This window comes from Rhinoderma darwinii (genome assembly GCF_050947455.1).
Source record: "Rhinoderma darwinii isolate aRhiDar2 chromosome 5 unlocalized genomic scaffold, aRhiDar2.hap1 SUPER_5_unloc_9, whole genome shotgun sequence".
Lineage (NCBI taxonomy): Eukaryota > Metazoa > Chordata > Amphibia > Anura > Rhinodermatidae > Rhinoderma > Rhinoderma darwinii.
In genome coordinates this window covers 197,638-220,697 of record NW_027461822.1, presented here as the reverse complement: position 1 = coordinate 220,697, position 23,060 = coordinate 197,638, and the positions used below count along the sequence as shown (strand labels likewise).

Below are 23,060 nucleotides of genomic sequence, written 5' to 3'. Positions count from 1 at the left end.
GCAATTTGGATTTGTTACTATGTTACCTGGAAGAATAACAAACTGTGCAAGGATGGAGGTTGTAGGAGCAAAGAGAAGTTGTCTGTAAAGTTGGTGGATGCCTATTTTCCATTTTGCAGTCCCTTGTCTCCCTCTTGTGGCCTCCTGGAGGCAAATAAATGTGCAAAAAAAAGACAGCCTGGCGGCCGGCTGTTGCAGTGTTGCCCTCTCAGGCAACACTGAGTGACTGACTGAGCCTCACAGTCTTATATAAAGTTCAGACGGAACTTTGCACGTGTCATAGTGGAGCCCTCAGGATTCCAGAGCCAGCTTTCTGACATCATAATGGGGCCTGCCTCAGAGATAAAAGCCTGGGCCCAGGCAGTGTTGTTCAGTGCTGCTCAGCAGGCAGCACAGGACTGGATTAAAGCTGATACAAGGTGTGAAGGAACAAGGGGTGGCTGTGGGCATGCACTTGCTGCCGCTGCCAGTGTTTATCTGCATGGCAGGAGGGCATTTGGGCGTTGCCAGGAAGGCGTTTTTATGTAGATTCCTCCTCTTTCAGCACTGCATTGTGGTGCAAGCAAAAGAAGCAAATCCTGTCTGGCTTCCTCTCCGGCCTTTATTCACCTCCCGCTTAGTAGCTGTAAATGTGTGTGAGCCTGCAGGGCCCCATGGAATTGCCTAGGAGTAGGCTGAATCGCTGCAAGGGGTGAACAGCAGTATGGGACAGGCTCGGGCAAGGCAAGGGCCGCTCGGGTTATCGCTTCTCGGCCTTTTGGCTCAGATCAGGTTCATTGCCTGGTCTGGGCCGGGGGGTTCGGCCTTTTCGTGGAGTCCTATCCGACGTTTTTGGGAGCGATCACCGTGCCGTTGGGCATTCCTTTTCAAGATGGCAGCTGTGCGTAACACTATCCGTTTTGTGGTGAATGAGCAGAGGAGAGAAGAAGTTGATACTGGACATATCATTGAGAACATCCTTCTGGACCTGGCTGGAGTTAAGTTGGTAGAGGTATTCTGTATCCAAGCTTTCAGCAATATTGCTACATATGATGTATCCTTTTTTGAGGCCGCCTACTGTCTAAATGTTTTTCAGTTGCTCAAGGAGAAACACATGCATGAGGCTTTAAAATCTATTGAAGTGCAACCTCTTTTTTCAGCAGTGGAGAAATGTATTACCATCCACATGTATAACCCATTTCTGGATAGAAGGCTGGTCAGGGCCTTCTTAGCTCACTACTGTACCCATGTTAGAGGAGGTGTGGAGCAGAAGAACCTATGGGGAGTTTTCAATGGTGATATTAAGTACTGGGTCAGGCTGAAACCTGACTCCAGCTGTATTGGAGGAGTGATGAATCCTCCTGCAAATTTTTCAATTGGTGGTAATAAGGGATATCTTTATTACCAAGATATGCCATGTTTTTGCAGATCATGTTTTTCCTACGGGCATACCAAAGATGCATGTAAAGGCAAAGTATGCAGGAATTGCAAAGAAACAGGACATGAGGCTAGTGCATGTATTTCCCCATCCAGGTGTGACATTTGTGGTTTGCCGGGTCATACTTGTAGGAAATGTCCAAAGGTGTTTCCCTTTTTAGGGCAAGAGAGAAGAACATGGGGCAGACAGGTGAGAACAACAAGTTCCCTTGCTGCCACTTCTGATGCAATTTCAGAGCCAGCTGGCAGTGTTTCTGTGCCTGCTTCTCAGGACCCTGGGAAAGCTGGATTAGGAGAGGTTCTAACCTCACATACTAACAGCATGGAGTTGGGTGTGGTCCCTCCTGCAGAGCAAAGTGTTGATGAAACACCTGGGGTTATGCCTATGGAAGGTGAAGACACAGCGCCACCTATTGGGTGTGCTTCCCCTGATGATGGTGCAAGTATGCAAATTTTGTCTTTTTCTAGCCCAGAGTCAAAAATGGAAGACTCAGCTAAAGTGGAGTGGTCAATATCGGAGGAGGACGAGAAGGAGGCCAGGATGCCTAGTGCCACTAGTGCTGAAATTTTTCATAAAGTGGTCTCAAAAAGGGGGAAGTCTGGAAAGGCGGTGAAGAGACTGAAGATAGGCTTATTGGAAGATTCTGCTCATGCAAATCCCTTCTCATTGCTGGACAGTGACTCTAGTTCTAGCCCTAAGTCATCTGAGGTGGCCTCAGAAGTACCCAGCTCTCCTGGGGAAGGTTTCCTCAGTGAAGTCAATGTGGCAAATCTGGAAAGAGCTATGTATTTCCCTGGGACGTGATATGTTCTGGTTATCTCATGGCTTTCCTTTGCACTAACCATACTATGCCCGCATGTCTTTGAGATTAAAGATTGTCTCTCAAAATGTACGGGTGTTCTCCTCTGCTCACAAGCGTGCTGCAGTCCTGGACTTTTTGGCCTCTAAGGGCAGTGACATTGTTTGTGTACAAGAATGTGGTTTGTCAAAAAATCCTAGTAAAGAAGAATGGAAGTTTGGGGAAGCAATTTGGTCCTTTTCTTCCACAAATAGGAACGATGGAATTGGTATTCTCTTTAAAAATAATGAGTTTGTCATCAAACAGACTCAAATCATTCAGGAAGGAAGATGTGTCTGCGTGTTACTATCCTACAAGGGGTGGCAGTTTAGGCTTATCAATATCTATGGCCATGCTGTGAAATCTGATAGGTTGGCACTTTTTGATACTTTAAAATTTTTTCTACACGGTAAAGTTCCTGTAATTATTGTTGGTGACATTAACTGTATCCTGGAGAAGCAGGCCCGAGCTGGATCCACAGAGTCTAATGTGGACGCTACCGGAGTTTTGTGGAATAAAATTTTGCAGGACTTTGCTTTGCAGGACGCTGTCACCAGGAAACCAGGTCCATTTACCTATCATGCCGATGACGGAAGAACGGATTCTCGTCTGGACTTTTTCTTTTTTTCTACCTCTGCAATGAAATGTGTAGATTATGCGCAGGAGAGAGTGTGGTTTTCAGATCACGAGTGTTTGTTGGGGGTTTTTGTTATAAATAATTTCTTTTATGGTAGAGGGGTATGGAAGATGAATGTTAGTTTTCTGAGTGATAAAAGGGAAAAAACTAGGTTTGGGAAAAAATATGGGTTTTGGGTTAGGAAGAAAAGTTCTTTCTCTAATGTGTGTGAATGGTGGGTATGGGTGAAAAAAAAGATTGGTGGGTTTTTTAGACAGATAGGGTATAGAAGAGCGAGAAGGAAAAGATTAGAATATTCACGCTTTAATATGCGGATGACGTTCCTTCAACAATGTAAAAATTTGGGTATGGATGTAAGACACGATTTGGAAAAAACAAAAAAAGATATTAAGGAGTGGTTCCGAGAGAAAGGGAAAGAAATTATATTTAGGTCTAAGGTGGAGGTTAGAGATAATCACGAGAAGTGCACTAGATTTTTCTTTAAAAAAATGTGTGGTGGAAAAAGTGGAATGAATGTATTATTGGATAAGGATGATAAGGAGGTGTTCGGTAAGGATGTGATTGATGTGGTGTCTGATTTTTATAAAAAACTGTATGATGTGAAGAAATGTGATTTGGGCGATGATGAGGAGTTTTTGGATATTGTGTGTAATTTTGTTCCTGAAAGTGAATGTGCGTTTTTGCTTGGTGAGATTATGGATGGTGAAGTAAAGGATGTGGTGGGAAGTATGGCTAAAAATAAGTCTCCAGGGATCGATGGAATACCAGCTGATTTCTATGGGAAATATTGGGATATAATTGGGAAGGATGTTATAGAAGTTATGAGAGTGTTGTTTTCTGGGATTAATATGTGTGATGTGATGAAGAAGGGTATGGTAGTTTTGTTGCATAAAAAAGGAGACAAGAGACGGTTAGAAAACTGGCGACCAATTACTTTGCTTAATACGGATTATAAAATTTTTGCCAAGCTGATTGCGAATCGTATGAGAGATGTGATTGGGTGTGTGATTGATGAGGATCAGGTATGTGCGGTACCGAAAAGGAAATTGCATGAAAACGTGGCGTTGGTGCGGGACATGCTTGAGGATTGTAAGGGTCGGAATAAGAAGGTGATTGTGTGTGCGTTAGATTTTGAGAAAGCGTTTGATCGTGTGGCGCATGTGTTTTTGTTCAAAGTGTTAGAGAGAATGGGTTTTCCGGTTCAGTTTGTGAGTTTGTTGAAGAATTTATACGCGAATGCAAAGAGCTGTGTGCAGGTGAATGGGTTTTTTTCAGAATCGTTTAATATTATGTCTGGTGTGCGACAGGGTTGTCCGTTGTCTCCCATCCTATTTATTTGTGCGATTGAACCATTGTTGCAAATGATTAGAAATGATAAGGTTGTGAAAGGTTTGGTGGTGCCCGGGTGTGATGGAAAACGTGTGAAAGCTTTGGGATATATGGATGATATTTGCGTATTGTGTGATTCAGTGTATGATATGTCCAGAGTGAAGTTGATCGTAAATATGTTTTGTATTGCGTCTGCTTTTAAAATAAATTGGGGTAAGAGCAAATTTAAAATTTTTTTCAGTAATGAGCGGGTGAGTGATTCTGATATGGAACAGGTGAATGGTGTGAAAATTTTGGGTATTGTGTTTGATGATGAGCTGAAAGGGAGAGAAAGTTGGGATGAGTTAGGTGGTAGGATTGTGAGAAAGTTGGAAATGTGGAGAATGAGGGATCTTTCTTTTTCGGGGAAGGTTTTAATTGTCAAAAGTATTATTCTTCCTATGATTTTATATGTTGCTCTGGTTTTTCCTCCTGCTGTAGCTATGTTAAAAAAAGTGAATAGAGTTTTGTTCCTTTTTTTATGGGGGAGCGGGATTGAGAAGGCAAAGAGAGAAATTCTAATGAAAAGCAGACGTAATGGAGGCTTGGATTTCCCAAATTTGGAGATTTTCATCGGAATTAATTGTGTACGTTTTTTTGTAGAGCTTTTATTTAAAGAATCCAAGGCTTCCAGAATGTCGAAATATTTAGCTGGAACGGTGATTCAGCGTCTAAGGTGGGAAAAACGTAATTTATGTAAACCAATTGCTTTTCAGTGCACAGGGTGGTATTTGTATGTTGAAAAATTTATTAAAAAGTTCCAGCTAGAGGATGTAAGAATGGAGAGATTTTTGAGTGAAAAGAATGTTGTGAGAAGTATGTGTATGAATAATGTGATGTGTTCTGTAAATGGTTTGAATTCGATGGAGTCTAGGTCTGTGTGGAAGAAGATTGTTACGTATGATGTGTCAAATAAGCAGAAAGATTTGTTATGGATGTCGGTACATGGAGTGTTGCCTGTAAGGAGTGTTCAGAAAAGAAGAGGTTTGGTTGCATCTGAAAGGTGTCCGAGAGAAGGTTGTGGGGATGATGAGGATGTGAGTCATGTGTTTTGGTCGTGTAAGCATGCAAAGGATGTTTGGAAAAAGTTGAGTGGGTTGTGCGAAGAATTGACTGGTTTGAAGAGTTTGACGTACGAAATTGTCTTGTTTGGTTTGTGTAGTTTGGGTAGTGAAAAGGATAGAGTGTTGTGGATTTTTTTGACTTGTGTGAAAGAGGTTTTGTGGAATACGAGGAATTTGAATGTGTATAAAAGAGAAGTATTTGAGATGGAGGATGTGGTTAGTATGGTATTGGCTAAATTGTATTTTTATTATAAATGGGATCTAGAAAAAGGTATGGATGCGGAAGGGATATGGCGAATGTTAAAATGGCGGTATTTAGTTTGAGGAATTTTGTTTGACTTATCTTGTATTTGATGGGAAAATAAAATAATGAACCAGAGTGATGAGATTTTTTGAAAAATAGAGAGGTGGTTTGAACAACTACAGTTCTCGGTTTTATTCAAAAAAACCTGAATGGTTTAATAAAAAAAAAAAAAAAAAAAAAAAAAAAAAAAAAAAATCTGTTCTTATCAGTTTAATATCTGATACGTCCCCTATCTGGGGACCATATATTAAATGGATTTTTAGAACAGGGAGATGGAAATAGAGCTTGCTCTGTCCACTCCACGCATTGACCTGGTATTGCAGTATTTCCAGGACCGGTGCACCCTTCCCTTATGTGTTGACTAAAATCAGATTCCAAAAGTGCTATTTGTGTTTGCTATTGTTTTTGTCTTTCTGATGGGATCTCCCCTTTTAATCCCATTATTTCAACACCTGTTGGACAATGCATTTGTACAGTCATGTGTGATAATGAGCTCATTTATTAAATGCAATTAATGAATACATTGCCACCTCTTGTTGTGTGTGTGTGTGTGTGTGTGTGTGTCTTCTGTGTTTCTGTGTTTCCGGCATTTCACATTGGAACAGCTCATTCACCTTCCTTGTCTTCTCTCCGCCCTCCCTCCTAGGTAAGTTAAAGAGCTGCACCTGAGCCAGCCACTGATTGATGCAGCACCACAGTCAAATAGTGGAGTGGAGTGGAGTAGGGGAACAGCAAACAGCCATTAAAGCAGCCAGCCGCCTACCCGCCACAATGGACCTACCTGTGTACACTAGATGGATGTGATGGAATGTACTGTCGTCCCTACATTTCAAGAAGAAGTAAGAATTGCAGTTGCAACAAACCCTTGCTTGCCTACAAAGAGAGCAGCAATTTGGATTTGTTACTTTGTTACCTGGAAGAATAACAAACTGTGCAAGGATGGAGGTTGTAGGAGCAAGGAGAAGTTGTCTGTAAAGTTGGTGGATGCTTATTTTCCATTTTGCAGTCCCTTGTCTCCCTCTTGTGGCCTCCTGGAGGCAAATAAATGTGCAAAAAAAAGACAGCCTGGCGGCCGGCTGTTGCAGTGTTGCCCTCTCAGGCAACACTGAGTGACTGACTGAGCCTCACCGTCTTATATAAAGTTCAGACGGAACTTTGCACGTGTCATAGTGGAGCCCTCAGGATTCCAGAGCCAGCTTTCTGACATCATAATGGGGCCTCAGAGATAGATAAAAGCCTGGGCCCAGGCAGTGTTGGTCAGTGCTGCTCAGCAGGCAGCACTGGACTGGATTAAAGCTGATACAAGGTGTGAAGGAACAAGGGGTGGCTGTGGGCATGCACTTGCTGCCGCTGCCAGTGTTTATCTGCATGGCAGGAGGGCATTTGGGCGTTGCCAGGAAGGCGTTTTTATGTAGATTCCTCCTCTTTCAGCACTGCATTGTGGTGCAAGCAAAAGAAGCAAATCCTGTGTAGCTTCCTCTCCGGCCTTTATTCACCTCCCTCCCGCTTAGTAGCTGTAAATGTGTGTGAGCCTGCAGGGCCCCATGGAATTGCCTAGGAGTAGGCTGAATCAATCGCTGCAAGGGGTGAACAGCAGTATGGGACAGGCTCGGGCAAGGCAAGGGCCGCTCGGGTTATCGCTTCTCGGCCTTTTGGCAAGATCAGGTGTAGTATTTCTGCATCTGGTTTTGTTGGGAGGTGTCCGGGGTACCCTGCTCCTTGGCCTTGGGGGATCGTCTCTTTTCACAGAGAGACTTCACCCCCTTGCTGCTATTTGGGGAGTGGGCTTAGCCCCCGGACAACGAGTTGCGATCGCGCCTTACCCAAGAGGTCAACCGGCCTTGAGGCGTTTTTCTAAGAGCGTTCCGAGGGCGTTTATCGGGCTTCGTAGGTGTCTGGGGTACCCTAATCCTTGGCCTTGGGGGAGGGTTCCACTTAATTGTGGAATCTGAGCCCTTGCTGCTATAAGGGACAGGCTTAGCCCCCAGGCACTGAAAATGCCATATACATTTGGATTTGCATCCGGGGACACCCGGTTGCGCCAGTCCGTCCGCATCGAGGTGGAAGAAGGCCATCGCCAGCGGAAGAACCTTCGCTTCATTGTGGAGGTGATTCTGCTGGACTTCCTGGGGCTCAAGCGGGCGGACATCCTGTGTCTCAACGACCAGGAAAGCCGCGGTCGGTACACCGTATCCTTTACGGCCGCGGCATGTTGCGACAACATGCACAAAAGATTGTCTGATGCGGACCAGAGTGAGGAGCGGCTAAATGGACTGAACTTTTTATTCCTCTACGGGGAGGAAGAAGTCCCGCTCGTGATGTGCATGTTCAGTCCATTTGTCTCAGAGTGTGACATTGAAACCTTCCTCAGTCGTTACTGCAGGGAGGTCCGCTTCTCACATAAAATCTTGAACACCCAGAGCTTCTGGAATGGCAAAAGAAAATATTGGGTGAAGTTCCGCCAGGATCCCAATGGCATTGGAGGCTTACATCACCCACCCCAGAACTTTGCCATTGGGAAGAATCGAGGATTCCTATTTTACCCCCAGATGCCAATAGCCTGCCGGAACTGCTTGAGATATGGCCACACCAGAGAACATTGTGACCGGCCCCATGTGGTGCAGTGTAACAGGTGTGGCCAGGTTGGACACGTAGCGGCAAAATGCAGTTCCGAGGTGTTGTGCAATCTGTGCGGCATGACTGGGCATGCTTTTAAAGATTGCCCCCGCAGAGCGAAATCTGGGCCACCCAGACCAGGGCCAGAGCGGCAGTTTGCAACATGTGCAGACGCCGCTGGTAATGCCCCAAAACGAGCATTGACGACTGAGGGGTCCAGGCCAAAGTCCTTCACAGCTCCATCGGGGGGCCCACCGATGTCAGCCTCGAGGGACGGCCATAGGGATTCCACCGGGTCCAGGCAGAGCAGGAGGAATTCTGACTCTGCTGGACATAAGTTGACCGGCACCTCTGCAAACAGGTCCTCTGCTCCGCCTGCAGTGGACCCTGTTGAGGCAGTGGTTAGCGACAGGCGTCGTGGCTCCGTAGGTTCTGCAGTAGGACCTGACGCCTGTCCCAAGAGTGTGGGCATGGAGCGGAGACACTCTGTGTCAGACGAGGGCTCCATTAAGAAAACCCTAAAATATGCTGGATTGGAGCCTCGTTTTGACCATTTCCGGTCAACGGGGGGGTCGGAGCAAAGTTCCTCCACTGCGGTTGTGGAGGGGCTTGCGATGAAGGCTCCCCGTAAGCAGGCAAAGGTTGCCAAGAGTGATGGGACCTCACAGGCCCCTGTGCAGCTGCCCAGGAAGGACATCAGCGATATCTTCAGCCAGGGGCCAGAGATGGGTGAGAGCGACTTCGAGGAGATGGATAGGAGCCATTCTGCAAAGAGACAGCGAGAGGAAGAGGAGTCCGGAGTTCGGAGGAAAGCTGCCTATCGGAGTTCGGATGAGAGCAGTGTGGGGGTTGGAGCCGCCCACGTATCTGGCTCTGACCCTACCAACATCCAAGATTTATTGACCCCTCAAAAAGGGGGTCCAGACTCGCAGCTGATCTCCGAGTACGACTCTTCTGGTTCGGACCCTGACCTCAACTAAGACTATGTTGGTTCCTATCAAAGTCGCCTCACTAAATGTGAGGTCCCTAAAGAGCCCTGTCCGCAGGACTGCTTTATTTTCATTTTTAGAGACTGTGGACTTTGACCTTTGCCTGCTTCAAGAATGTGGAATCCCTAATGACTTGGAATATCAAGATTTAAAGATGGACTGGAAACTAGGCCCCTCAGTCTGGTCTGGTGGAAATGACTGTCGCTCTGCGGGGGTTGGATTGCTCTGCCGAGGTCGTTTTATCTCCATCCAAACAGTGACTGAAATCATGCCCGGCAGAGCTATTTTAATACATTTGCTTTTTAATGGAATTTTAATTCGTGTTTTAAACGTTTATGCCCCTCCTACCAAACAGGAGAGGGCAGAACTATTAGAGATTTTACCATTGTTTTGTGTTGGGTCTACCCCCCTGCTGGTGGGTGGTGATTTTAACTGTGTGCGAGATGGAGAACACCGGCAGGGTGGGGATTTTAATCGAAAAATTGACCGTACTTCTTACCTGCTCAAGAATTTTATTGGTGATTTTAAATTGAAAGATTGCTGGAGGGAACTCTTGCCTGCGGACCCAGGCCCCACCTGGTCCAATGGAAGAGTGAGCTCCAGAATTGATTTTATTTTCACTTCTAATAGTTTTATTCCCAAAAAATGTTTGCTTTTAACAAATATTTTATCTGATCACAAGCTCCTTTCAGTGCACCTGGAGCTAGAGGGAGAGCAAAAAGCTTGTAGGGGTCCCTGGAGACTAAACACCACACTCCTGGAGGACCCCATCATTAAAGAGGAGTTTGTGCGGACCTACCAGTGTTGGCAGTCCCATAGAGCGCCCAGTCAGCCTATGCTACACTGGTGGGAGGGCATTAAACCCAAAATCAGAGCTTTTTTTATTCGAGCAGGTAAGAAGAAAGCAAAAGAGAAAAAACAATGGTTTTATGTTCTTAATAAACGTTTACATGTACTTTTTAAATTGAAGGAGATTGGTATGGATGTTGATGATGATATCTTAAATCTTAAAGCTGAAATAAAATATGCCATAGAAGAGAAAGGGAAACAAATAATTTTTAATTCACATGTAAAGCACCTCGAGGATGGCGAGAAGTGTTCCCGGTTCTTCTTCAAAAAGGTAATGGATAAACGAGATGTCATTTTAAACCTTGAAGGAGAAACCACTATGGTCGGCATTTTAAATTCTGCTTTTAATTTCTACCAATCTCTTTTTAACAAGAAAAATATTGATCCTTCCTTTTTAGAACATGTTCTTAATTCCCTTGATGCCAAGCTAGATATTTTAGACCAGGAAGTTTTATCCCGTAATATTACCTTGGAGGAACTTTTATTTGCTTTTAAAAGTTTTTCTAATGGGAAAGCTCCTGGGGAAGATGGTCTGCCCATCGAATTTTATCATGCTTTTTGGGAAATTTTAAAGAATGACATGTTTTTATTGTATAAGGAAGTTTTTATTACTGAAGAGCTGCCCCCTTCCTGGAGGAGGGGGATTGTGTCCTTAATTTTTAAAAAAGGTGAGAGGGACCAGTTAAAAAACTGGCGCCCTATTACTCTTTTAAACGTTGATTGTAAAATTTTAGCTAAACTAATAACAATCCGTTTTAAACCTTTTATTCATAAATTAATCCATCCAAACCAGGTATGTGGGGTACCTGGGAGGTCAATTACTGAGTCCCTGAATATTTTACGTGACATCATTTGGTATTTTAAAGAAAGGGGTCAAAGCCTTGCTATTTTATCCTTAGATTTCGAGAAGGCTTTTGACCGGGTCTCCCATGAATATCTTTTTATGGTTCTTAAAAAGATGGCTGTTCCTGAAATTATTTTAACACGTATTAAGCTTTTATATCGATCCTGTTTTAGCCAAATTTCTATCAACGGATTTTTAACTAAAGGTGTTCCTCTTTTATCAGGGGTGAAACAGGGGTGCCCGTTGTCTCCGCTCCTTTTTATTTGTGCCATAGAACCTCTGTTCACCCTAATAAGAGATGATAAAGTCATCAGAGGCGTGCCCATACCTGGAGGAAGGGGGAACCAGGTAAAAATCCTAGGCTATATGGATGACGCCACCGTCCTATGCCCAGACGCCGCTTCTATGAGACGGGCATTGAGGAACACCGGCTTTTTTTGTGAAGCCTCTGGTTTTAAATTAAACGTTGATAAGTGTGACTGTTTTTATACTGGTGTATGGGATTCCTCTGTGACACCAGGAGTTAACATGCAGCAGGATCAGATAAAAATTTTAGGAATTGTTTTTAATCAAGAAAACGATGGGAGACCCAATTGGGATTCAGTAATTGCCAAAATGGAAAAAAAGGTTTTAATGTGGAATTTGAGAAATCTCACCATGGAGGGAAAAGTTTTAATAATTAAATCTGTTTTATTACCCATAATGCTTTATGTAGCTATGGTTTTCCCTCCAACAATTTTATATATTAAAAAAGTGACCAGGATCTGTTTTATGTTTTTATGGGGTTCCAAAATGGAAAAACTAAAACGTGATTTTATGTACAGATGTAAGGACAATGGCGGGAGAGATGTTCCTAACCTTTTTAACTTCTTTTACATTAAATACTTTTGCTTCTGTTTTAAAATATATAATTCTGATGGTATTTTTAGCTACTTTTTAAAGTACGCTACGGGCATGATTTTTAAACGATGGTTTCGTGTCCCTTTGAATTCTCCTGTGCTTCTGTGTCCCCCAAAACAATATGCGGTGCTCGAAAAAACTGTCAGGCTCCTAGGTCTCCAAGAATTGGAGCCTGACATATTGGGGGACCAGAAAAAAGTGTCACTCTCCTGTAGGCGGCAGGAGGATACACTGGCAGTTTCAAATTTCTCACAGGCAAGGTCCAAGGTGGTGTGGCGGAACGTTTTCGGGAAATTTATGGCAAATGTGCACAAGGACCTTGCCTGGGCAATCGTTCACCAGTGCCTCCCTACTCGTGAATTCCAGCATAGGCGAGGACTGGTGGCGAGAGCCAAGTGCCCGAGAGACAGGTGTGGTGACGACGAGACGATAATGCACCTGTTTTGGAACTGCCCATATGCACAGGAGGTTTGGAGGAAGGTAGGCCCATTGCTGAAATGGGCCTGCGGTCTTAAAGATCTTAAATTTGAATACGTGTTTTATGGTCTTTTTAACTGCCCAAGTTTTAAACAGCAAATGGTCTGTTGGATCATTTTAAACTGTTTTAAGAATGCCATTTGGAAGGTTAGGAACATTCTGCTTTTTAAACATGATTTTATTGACGTTAAAAATTGTGTGAAATATGCCCTAAGTGAAATGTATATTTATTATCTTAGGGACAAAAAGCAGCTAGGGGTAAAAGAAGCAACATCCATGTGGTGTTTGCAAATGTGGAATACCATAACATTGTAAATAAAAATGGTTTTATTCTTTTATGTCTTTTATGCCCTGTATAAATTTTATCCTGCTATTGTTCTGTACTTTTATTATAACATCTGTATTAATGGTCTTATTATTATTACTTTTGTATTCATTTAAATGTATGAATATTCATGTATTATGCTGTTGATTTTATCTTGTGGTTTCAATTTTAAAAAAAAGTCTGTAAAATATATTATTTTTGCCAATAAAAAACTTTGTTGAAACCTTATCTGTTCTTATCAGTTTAATATCTGATACGTCCCCTATCTGGGGACCATATATTAAATGGATTTTTAGAACAGGGAGATGGAAATAGAGCTTGCTCTGTCCACTCCACGCATTGACCTGGTATTGCAGTATTTCCAGGACCGGTGCACCCTTCCCTTATGTGTTGACTAAAATCAGATTCCAAAAGTGCTATTTGTGTTTGCTATTGTTTTTGTCTTTCTGATGGGATCTCCCCTTTTAATCCCATTATTTCAACACCTGTTGGACAATGCATTTGTACAGTCATGTGTGATAATGAGCTCATTTATTAAATGCAATTAATGAATACATTGCCACCTCTTGTTGTGTGTGTGTGTGTGTGTGTGTGTGTCTTCTGTGTTTCTGTGTTTCCGGCATTTCACATTGGAACAGCTCATTCACCTTCCTTGTCTTCTCTCCGCCCTCCCTCCTAGGTAAGTTAAAGAGCTGCACCTGAGCCAGCCACTGATTGATGCAGCACCACAGTCAAATAGTGGAGTGGAGTGGAGTAGGGGAACAGCAAACAGCCATTAAAGCAGCCAGCCGCCTACCCGCCACAATGGACCTACCTGTGTACACTAGATGGATGTGATGGAATGTACTGTCGTCCCTACATTTCAAGAAGAAGTAAGAATTGCAGTTGCAACAAACCCTTGCTTGCCTACAAAGAGAGCAGCAATTTGGATTTGTTACTTTGTTACCTGGAAGAATAACAAACTGTGCAAGGATGGAGGTTGTAGGAGCAAGGAGAAGTTGTCTGTAAAGTTGGTGGATGCTTATTTTCCATTTTGCAGTCCCTTGTCTCCCTCTTGTGGCCTCCTGGAGGCAAATAAATGTGCAAAAAAAAGACAGCCTGGCGGCCGGCTGTTGCAGTGTTGCCCTCTCAGGCAACACTGAGTGACTGACTGAGCCTCACCGTCTTATATAAAGTTCAGACGGAACTTTGCACGTGTCATAGTGGAGCCCTCAGGATTCCAGAGCCAGCTTTCTGACATCATAATGGGGCCTCAGAGATAGATAAAAGCCTGGGCCCAGGCAGTGTTGGTCAGTGCTGCTCAGCAGGCAGCACTGGACTGGATTAAAGCTGATACAAGGTGTGAAGGAACAAGGGGTGGCTGTGGGCATGCACTTGCTGCCGCTGCCAGTGTTTATCTGCATGGCAGGAGGGCATTTGGGCGTTGCCAGGAAGGCGTTTTTATGTAGATTCCTCCTCTTTCAGCACTGCATTGTGGTGCAAGCAAAAGAAGCAAATCCTGTGTAGCTTCCTCTCCGGCCTTTATTCACCTCCCTCCCGCTTAGTAGCTGTAAATGTGTGTGAGCCTGCAGGGCCCCATGGAATTGCCTAGGAGTAGGCTGAATCAATCGCTGCAAGGGGTGAACAGCAGTATGGGACAGGCTCGGGCAAGGCAAGGGCCGCTCGGGTTATCGCTTCTCGGCCTTTTGGCTAAGATCAAGTGTAGTACCTGCTCAAGCTGAGGTTAGTAATCATCCCTGCCGGTGGTACGTGGGCCATCGTAGGGGGATGACAGAACGCCGAGGTGAGGGCAGGGAACCACAACGGTCATCGCTCTGGTGTACGCATTTGGTTTAAAGGTACCATTTGTAGGTGACCAGGCGACCGCCGGATCGAGGTCATTAGGCCGGGTAGTTTGGAAGCCCGAGTTGCTATGTGCCCCAGGGCTGGTGACCCTGGGGTGCCCTAACTCACTGGGGGTGGGATCCCACTGAGTGAAGGCACACTTGCACGCACTCTCTTTCACGCTATATGAGCACACACCTTTTTTCTCCCGGCCTTCTGGCTGGGAGATGAGGAATTTTTATATACCTGGCGGATGTCCAGGCTGTATCACAGCGCACATCCACTTATTTAATTTTGTTTTTCACTGTGTGTTTGTCACGTTTGTCACAGGATTTCGGATGCGGTGCCCTTTTGGGACCCGTCCAAGGTCTAGGGGGAAAATGTGTGGCCTTCTGGTTCCTTTTTCCCCTGCAACCCGGCCTCCCTTCTCCGGAAGGGAGGTGCAAGTAGAAGCAGGCTCCAAGGTGGACACTGGGGTGGCAGCCCAGGTAGAAGCCTTGGAGTGTTGTTGGGTCTCCCTAAGCTTCGGCAAGGGGGGATCATCGATCCTCGATCCTCTTGGCCTAAGGCTTGGAGGGTCGGGGAATGGTTATGCGGGGCCTCTCTCTTTTAAGAGAAGGGCTGCGATAGACCGCATCCTTGTGCACTTTTTGTGTGGCACCCCTGCACTTTTTTTTGCACTTGGGTGATAGAAAGCACGACTCGGGCTTTCAATAAAAAAAAAAAAAAATCTGTTCTTATCAGTTTAATATCTGATACGTCCCCTATCTGGGGACCATATATTAAATGGATTTTTAGAACAGGGAGATGGAAATAGAGCTTGCTCTGTCCACTCCACGCATTGACCTGGTATTGCAGTATTTCCAGGACCGGTGCACCCTTCCCTTATGTGTTGACTAAAATCAGATTCCAAAAGTGCTATTTGTGTTTGCTATTGTTTTTGTCTTTCTGATGGGATCTCCCCTTTTAATCCCATTATTTCAACACCTGTTGGACAATGCATTTGTACAGTCATGTGTGATAATGAGCTCATTTATTAAATGCAATTAATGAATACATTGCCACCTCTTGTTGTGTGTGTGTGTGTGTGTGTGTGTGTCTTCTGTGTTTCTGTGTTTCCGGCATTTCACATTGGAACAGCTCATTCACCTTCCTTGTCTTCTCTCCGCCCTCCCTCCTAGGTAAGTTAAAGAGCTGCACCTGAGCCAGCCACTGATTGATGCAGCACCACAGTCAAATAGTGGAGTGGAGTGGAGTAGGGGAACAGCAAACAGCCATTAAAGCAGCCAGCCGCCTACCCGCCACAATGGACCTACCTGTGTACACTAGATGGATGTGATGGAATGTACTGTCGTCCCTACATTTCAAGAAGAAGTAAGAATTGCAGTTGCAACAAACCCTTGCTTGCCTACAAAGAGAGCAGCAATTTGGATTTGTTACTTTGTTACCTGGAAGAATAACAAACTGTGCAAGGATGGAGGTTGTAGGAGCAAGGAGAAGTTGTCTGTAAAGTTGGTGGATGCTTATTTTCCATTTTGCAGTCCCTTGTCTCCCTCTTGTGGCCTCCTGGAGGCAAATAAATGTGCAAAAAAAAGACAGCCTGGCGGCCGGCTGTTGCAGTGTTGCCCTCTCAGGCAACACTGAGTGACTGACTGAGCCTCACCGTCTTATATAAAGTTCAGACGGAACTTTGCACGTGTCATAGTGGAGCCCTCAGGATTCCAGAGCCAGCTTTCTGACATCATAATGGGGCCTCAGAGATAGATAAAAGCCTGGGCCCAGGCAGTGTTGGTCAGTGCTGCTCAGCAGGCAGCACTGGACTGGATTAAAGCTGATACAAGGTGTGAAGGAACAAGGGGTGGCTGTGGGCATGCACTTGCTGCCGCTGCCAGTGTTTATCTGCATGGCAGGAGGGCATTTGGGCGTTGCCAGGAAGGCGTTTTTATGTAGATTCCTCCTCTTTCAGCACTGCATTGTGGTGCAAGCAAAAGAAGCAAATCCTGTGTAGCTTCCTCTCCGGCCTTTATTCACCTCCCTCCCGCTTAGTAGCTGTAAATGTGTGTGAGCCTGCAGGGCCCCATGGAATTGCCTAGGAGTAGGCTGAATCAATCGCTGCAAGGGGTGAACAGCAGTATGGGACAGGCTCGGGCAAGGCAAGGGCCGCTCGGGTTATCGCTTCTCGGCCTTTTGGCTAAGATCAAGTGTAGTATCTGTTCTTATCAGTCCTTGTAAGGATAGATAGCTCGGAGAACCACTGGGGGCTATAAACACTAGCTTAGCGATCCAAGAGCGTTCCAGACGAAGCCGGCGACGAACTGCGGAGAAGAACCAGCGAAGACGACGATCCAGAAGGGAGAAGCCGCCATCGAGGAAGAAGCTCCGGGAGATCGCTGCCGGGAAGAAGAAGGAGAACTTCGGAGAAGAGCCGCTGCTGAAGGGGATCTTCGAAGAAGCTCGGCCGCAGAAGAAGAAGCTCGACGAGGAACCGCTGCGGAAGAAATTTCGTGGAAGAACCTCGGCCAGCAAGGAGAAGATTTGCATAGCTCCGCCCCCTTCGGGAAAGAGCTATCGAAGATCCTCCCCAAGCGACAGGAACAGCTGGAAGAAGCCATGGCCTCAACCAGCAACCCTGCCACCCAGAAGGAGAAGGCTGATGGACCAGGTGAGCCGGCCCAGGCCAGGACATCTCCTCCTGAAGCCTCCTCAAGCCAACAGGCCACCAGGAAGCCGAACCAGGCTGCTCCAACCCTGGAGCCCTGGATGAAGCAGACGGTGGCCCTGAAGCTCAAGGAGGTGGACGGGAGAGTGCCGGACATGACGGAAGAAGTGTTCTGCCAGAAGATGCTCCTGGATCAGGGCTTCGCTAAGCCGGAGACCATCAGTATCCAGGCCTTCATGACCGGGATGTTCTTCGTGACCTTCGCTTCGATCAACATCTGCAGAAGGTACTGGGAGATGGTGAAAGCGGCGAGGCCTGAATCCCCTTTCTCTCGCTTTGTGGGCAACTGCCCTGTCCAAAGAGAGGAAAGGCGGGTGACGGTCTCAATGCGGAACCCACACACCCCCGGCAAAGACATCACCACGCTCCTGAAGCGGTTCTGCACAGTGGTGAGGGAACCCACCCACATCCTGAACGGACTCGGCTTCTGGACTGGCAAGTGGTCGGTAATCGTCCGACTGAACAAGGATTCGAGCGCGGAAGACGGCCTCCAGCACCTGCCCCAGTCATTCTCGCTGGGCAACTCCTACGGCCTCATCTATTACCCGGACATGCCGCAGATCTGCAGGAGATGCAGCAAGAAGGGTCATTCGGTGAAGGACTGCAAGGAGGACGCCTGCAAGAACTGCCGGGTAACAGGACACGAGACCAAAGACTGCCCGAAACGGACAATGTGCAACCTCTGCGGACAAGCAGCCCACTCTTACAAGGACTGCCCGAAGAGGGATCGATCCTGGGCAACTGTAGCAGCGAAAGCTCCAGCCAGAGGGAACCCCGCCCCAGCCAGAGCTCCAGCGGCACAGAAGACCGGGAAAAAGAAGGATGGTAAGAAGACGACAGTCCCTCCCCCCCCTCTCCCGGCCCTCCCTCGCCCTACCCTTCCCACCCTCCCTCGCCCGGCCCTCCCCACCCCCCCGTCCCCAACCCCTGTCACCCCCACTGAGGCTCTCACCTTCTCCTACCCACCCATCTCAGTGGTCCTGTCACCTGCACCTCTCCCAACCCAGCCTCCCTTCTCCCCAGCTCCAGCAGCACTAACATCTTCCCCTCCAGCTGCTGGAGTCCTCTCCCTGGAGGATTTTCCCCCTCTTGTCTCCTCAGGTGCCATCCAGAGGAAGAGAAAGGTGAGGGACAGCCCAGCTGCTGAGTCCTCAAAGCGACAAGTCGTGGAAATCTGCGAAGATTCCCTTGCGCAGCAGGAGGAAATGGAGCAGATGGTGGAGGAACTCGTGTCTGAACCTGAGGTCATCGACTTCACAACAGACATCCAGGTGGCTACAATCCTGGAACAATTTCTGTCAGAGGGCCTGCTGGATCTTTCGGACCCGCCAGGCGAGGAGGATCCGCCCGACCGGACTGGTAACTAAGGTGTATCGTTTGCACTAACCTTCTTTATTCTCCCCCATGGCTGCTAAACTTAACATCTTTAGCCTCAATGTGAGGAGTGTTAGAGATAGGACTAGATGTCAGATGGTGCTAACTTTTCTTTCCAAGCAGTCGAGTGATGTATTTATGCTGCAGGAATGTACTCTCCCCTCTTCCAGGTCATACCATCATCTGGCCAGGCAGTGGACCCAAGGCCCGTCCTACTGGTCTGGTGGGGGCGACTGTAAGTCTGCAGGGGTTGCCATCCTGATTAGGGGAAGCGTATTTACTGTTGACTCTGTCCAGGAGCTCGCCTGCGGCCGCTTGTTGGTCGTAGACGGTTCCTGGGCAGGAGAGCCGATTAGGCTCATCAACGTATACGCTCCCCCTATGAAGGCTGAGCGCCTGGAACTATTCCAGACCCTGCGGACCCAGCTCGCCACCACTAGGGCAGTGGTGATGGCCGGGGACTTCAACTGCCCCATCGAAGAGGATGGACGAAGTTCCGGCACTTCAATCAAGCTGGATGTCAGTTCCAAACTGCTTATCGAGATGGTAACCGAAGCATCCTTGCAGGACGTTGTGGGCTCCATGGGGATCGGCTCTGTGAACTATTCATGGAGCCGACCCGATGGCTCACTTCGTTCTCGGATTGACTTTGTGTTCACCTCCCGGGCAGTCAAGCAGCATGGGCACTCCATGGTCCCCTGCTTCTTCTCTGACCACAGGGCCATTCTCTTCCAGGGTGCCATCGGCCACGGTTTTCCTCCCGGCCCTGGCTCCTGGAAGCTGAATTGTGCCCTGCTGGAAAGAGAAGAGGTACTGGCGGAACTTAGAGACGCCTATATTGTTTGGAGGAATGATAAAGTTTTCTTTGACAAAACCTGTGACTGGTGGGAATATGTTAAAGTTGAATTTCGTTGTTTCTTTCAGGCAAAAAGTCGTCAACAGGCGTGTGAGAGGAAGAGAGACTTCAGAGAGATGCAGCGTCAGCTGCGATCCCTGCAAGACCTCCTTCAATGCGGCTGGGACGTCAGGAAGGAGCTGGAGGAAGCCAAAAAGGGCCTGAAAAGGCACTTTGAGGAGGAATCCAAGCGAATTGTCTTTCGTTCCAAGGTGGAGAACCTGGAGAAGGGTGAGAAATGTAACTCGTTCTTTTTCAGGAAACTCCATGCCGGCCACACGCCCCTGAAGGAACTCCGAGATGAGACCGGAAACATGCATTCTGGGAAGAAGGAGGTGATGGGAGTCGTCACAGACTACTACCGAAGCCTCTACTCCCGGAAAACCACTGACCCCGAAGCCGCCGATAAATTCCTGTCAGGTATCACTAATCATCTTGATCCTGCAGGTACGGAGGCTATGGACGTACCCCTGACGGTGGAGGAACTGCTCTCTGCCGCTAAATCCTTCAGACCCGGCAGGACCCCGGGCAGTGATGGTCTCCCAGCAGAGCTCTATGTAGCGCTGGGGGACTTGATCTGTCCGGACCTGCTGGAGCTCTATGAGGAGATGGTGGTGGAGGGTAGAATGCCACCGTCCTTGAGAGAAGGCATGATCACGATCTTGTATAAGCGGAAGGGGGAGAGATGTGACCTGAAAAACTGGCGTCCCATCTCTCTCCTGAACGTGGACTACAAGATCCTCGCCAAAGTATTGACCAACAGACTGAAGGTTGTCATCGGACAGATCATCGGATCGGACCAAACCTGCGGCATTCCTGGCCGTAGGGTGGCCGACAGTCTTGCCCTGGTGAGGGACACGGTGCATTACATGCAAAGCCGCCGTACACACGCGGCCCTGGTCAGTCTGGATCAGGAGAAGGCTTTTGACCGGGTCTCTCACGAATTCATGGGTAAGGCTCTGCGTAGGCTGCGGCTTGGCAGGTTGTTCTGTTTGTATGTTAACCTGATGTATTGCGACATTTACAGCTCGGTGCTGGTGAACGGCTGGAAGACTGACCCCTTTCCTGTATCGTCGGGGGTTAGACAAGGCTGTCCTCTTTCACCTCTCCTTTTTGTTTGTGTTATAGAGCTCTTCGCAGAGGCTATCCGGCAGAATGGAGAGATCAGAGGGATCACCGCACCAGGTCCAGGACACTTCGAGGTCAAATGCTCGCTGTACATGGACGACGTGACCGTCTTCTGCGCTGACCAGAGTTCGGTGACTGCACTCGTCCAGACCTGTGAGGAGTTCGGACGCGCTTCAGGGGCAAAAGTCAACTGCGGGAAGTCGGAAGCCATGCTCTTCGGAAAGTGGTACCTGCCTTCTCCTGCCTCCTTCCCGTTTACTATCAAGCCGGACTTCATCAAAATTCTGGGAGTCTGGTTCGGTAAGGAAGGTGCAGCCCTAAAGTCGTGGGAAGAACGCTTGGCCAAAGTCAACCAAAGGATCGGACTGTGGAGCCTCAGACAACTCACTATTGAGGGCAAAGCAATGGTCCTGCGTAACGAAGTCTTGCCTGTGCTACAATACACTGCACAGGCATGGCCCCCTCTTGCAACGGTCTCGAGGGCCATTACCAGGACTGTGTTTCGCTTCATCTGGGGCTCGAAAATGGACAGAGTAAAGCGGACTGTTATGTACAAGGAGCCCCGCAAAGGTGGGAAGGGTATACCCGACATTCCCACTCTGCTGCGGATCGCTTTTGTATGTGACTGTGTTCGTAGGACTCTGAGGACAGCAAACGGCTCTGCGGGCAAGGCCATGTCCCGCTACTTCCTCCTTCCCCTCTGGCGAGGTTTTGGCTGGGACAAGTGGGACAGCTCCTTCCCTTACAACTGGCACGCTCCCTGGTTCTACGGAGATGTCGTCCGGTTTGTGAGGGAGCATCAACTGGAGGGTCTTAAGCCCGACTTGTGGAAACCTAAGACGATCCACAAGCACATCAGAGCAAAGGACTCACTGGAGTCTGTTCCAGGGCTTCATGCCGACACGTTGGAGACTGTTTGGACTAACGTGTCATCTGGCAGGTTGACCAACGGGCACAAGGACATTTCATGGATGGCCATCCAGGGAGGACTGCCTCTTAGGTCATTCATGCATGCCCGCAACCTGTGCAAGACCCGGTACTGCCCCAGGTGCCCCTTCACGGAGGAAACATCTTTGCACATTTTCTGGCAGTGCCCCTTTGCACAGGGTCTGTTGAAAGCCTTGGAACATGAACTCAAGGACTCAGTACCCAGGAACAGACTGTCGTACCGCTCGGTACTTTATGGACTATTTCCTGGGAATACCACGGATGGAGCAATCCAGGAAGCCTGGCGCCTTATGAACTGCTTTAAGGACGCTATATGGTTTGCCAGGAACCGTCTGATTTTGCGGAGAGAGAGTGTGTCCGTCCAGGACTGCCGCAGGCTGATCCACAGCCTGCTCAGAGACTATTCCACCTGGGACAGCCCGGACGTCGACGAGGAAGAGGACTGATACTCCCCTTCCCCCCACTCTCCCTTCTTGTGTGTTGTCTTTCAATAAAGCTTCGGGCCTGTGATTTCCCCCTTCCCTATCCCCTCCTACCCACTCCCCTATCCCATCACTTGTCTGTAATGCTTTGTTGTTTGGCGTTAGTGAATGCAAGAATGTTAGTGTAGCATGTGGTGTAATGTATAGCATAGGCTAGCCTGTACTGTGTATTATACTGTCATGTTATGTTTGACGACTGTTATTATTTATTATTTGCTGCTTCATGGCTTGCGCTGCGTCGCAGTAATGTTTGTATGATGACGATTGATTGTCAATAAAGCAATTTTCAATCAAAAAATCTGTTCTTATCAGTCCTTGTAAGGATAGATAGCTCGGAGAACCACTGGGGGCTATAAACACTAGCTTAGCGATCCAAGAGCGTTCCAGACGAAGCCGGCGACGAACTGCGGAGAAGAACCAGCGAAGACGACGATCCAGAAGGGAGAAGCCGCCATCGGGGAAGAAGCTCCGGGAGATCGCTGCCGGGAAGAAGAAGGAGAACTGCGACAGAGACCTTCGGAGAAGAGCCGCTGCTGAAGGGGATCTTTGAAGAAACTCGGCCGCAGAAGAAGCTCGACGAGGAACCGCTGCGGAAGAAATTTCGTGGAAGAACCTCGGCCAGCAAGGAGAAGATTTGCATAGCTCCGCCCCCTTCGGGAAAGAGCTATCGAAGATCCTCCCCAAGCGACAGGAACAGCTGGAAGAAGCCATGGCCTCAACCAGCAACCCTGCCACCCAGAAGGAGAAGGCTGATGGACCAGGTGAGCCGGCCCAGGCCAGGACATCTCCTCCTGAAGCCTCCTCAAGCGGACAGGCCACCAGGAAGCCGAACCAGGCTGCTCCAACCCTGGAGCCCTGGATGAAGCAGACGGTGGCCCTGAAGCTGAAGGAGGTGGACGGGAGAGTGCCGGACATGACGGAAGAAGTGTTCTGCCAGAAGATGCTCCTGGACCAGGGCTTCGCTAAGCCGGAGACCATCAGCATCCAGGCCTTCATGACCGGGATGTTCTTCGTGACCTTCGCTTCGATCAACATCTGCAGAAGGTACTGGGAGATGGTGAA

At 47.6% G+C, this 23,060-nt stretch overlaps 3 non-coding genes and 2 pseudogenes across 3 annotated transcripts; all 5 read left to right on the top strand.

Moving 5' to 3' along the window:
• The first annotated feature begins 5,777 nt into the window (after positions 1-5,777).
• Positions 5,778-5,976, top strand: LOC142697828 (U2 spliceosomal RNA). Its single transcript, XR_012865567.1, has one exon. It is a non-coding gene; the product is annotated as a U2 spliceosomal RNA (small nuclear RNA).
• A 6,841-nt stretch (positions 5,977-12,817) lies between these two features.
• LOC142697808 (U2 spliceosomal RNA) lies at positions 12,818-13,009 on the top strand. Its single transcript, XR_012865555.1, has one exon. It is a non-coding gene; the product is annotated as a U2 spliceosomal RNA (small nuclear RNA).
• A 1,288-nt stretch (positions 13,010-14,297) lies between these two features.
• On the top strand, positions 14,298-14,367 carry LOC142697851 (U2 spliceosomal RNA; annotated as a pseudogene).
• A 786-nt stretch (positions 14,368-15,153) lies between these two features.
• LOC142697825 (U2 spliceosomal RNA) lies at positions 15,154-15,335 on the top strand. The gene has a single exon (XR_012865566.1). It is a non-coding gene; the product is annotated as a U2 spliceosomal RNA (small nuclear RNA).
• Positions 15,336-16,623: 1,288 nt separating this feature from the next.
• On the top strand, positions 16,624-16,725 carry LOC142697840 (U2 spliceosomal RNA; annotated as a pseudogene).
• Positions 16,726-23,060: the final 6,335 nt, after the last annotated feature.